This window comes from Tiliqua scincoides, chromosome 1, assembly GCF_035046505.1.
Source record: "Tiliqua scincoides isolate rTilSci1 chromosome 1, rTilSci1.hap2, whole genome shotgun sequence".
Lineage (NCBI taxonomy): Eukaryota > Metazoa > Chordata > Lepidosauria > Squamata > Scincidae > Tiliqua > Tiliqua scincoides.
The window spans coordinates 106,504,062-106,504,414 of record NC_089821.1 but is presented as its reverse complement, the minus strand read 5'-3'; the positions used below and the strand labels follow the sequence as shown (position 1 = coordinate 106,504,414).

Below are 353 nucleotides of genomic sequence, written 5' to 3'. Positions count from 1 at the left end.
AGCCTACAGCACCCGGTATTCCCAGGCGGTCTCCCATCCAAGTACTAACCAGGCCTGACCCTGCTTAGCTTCCGAGAGCAGACGAGATCGGGCATGTGCAGGGTGCGACATCATCAAGCAGGAAAATTTTTTACAATCCTAGGCTACAATCCTACCCACACTTACCCAGGAGTAAGTCCCATTTATTGTCATTGTTAAAAGAAGATACAGAGTAGCTTGTTGAAAGTACAGGTCTGTAACATTTCTCCAGATACAGTCACATACCATGGTAGCATCAAGTCTAATATATTAAAAATAAAATATTGAAATGAATGGGGACCCACCTGAAATTGGCTCGCAACCCACCTAGTGGG

General features: G+C 45.0%; 1 pseudogene; it reads right to left on the bottom strand.

Moving 5' to 3' along the window:
• On the bottom strand, positions 1-119 carry LOC136637912 (5S ribosomal RNA; annotated as a pseudogene).
• Positions 120-353: the final 234 nt, after the last annotated feature.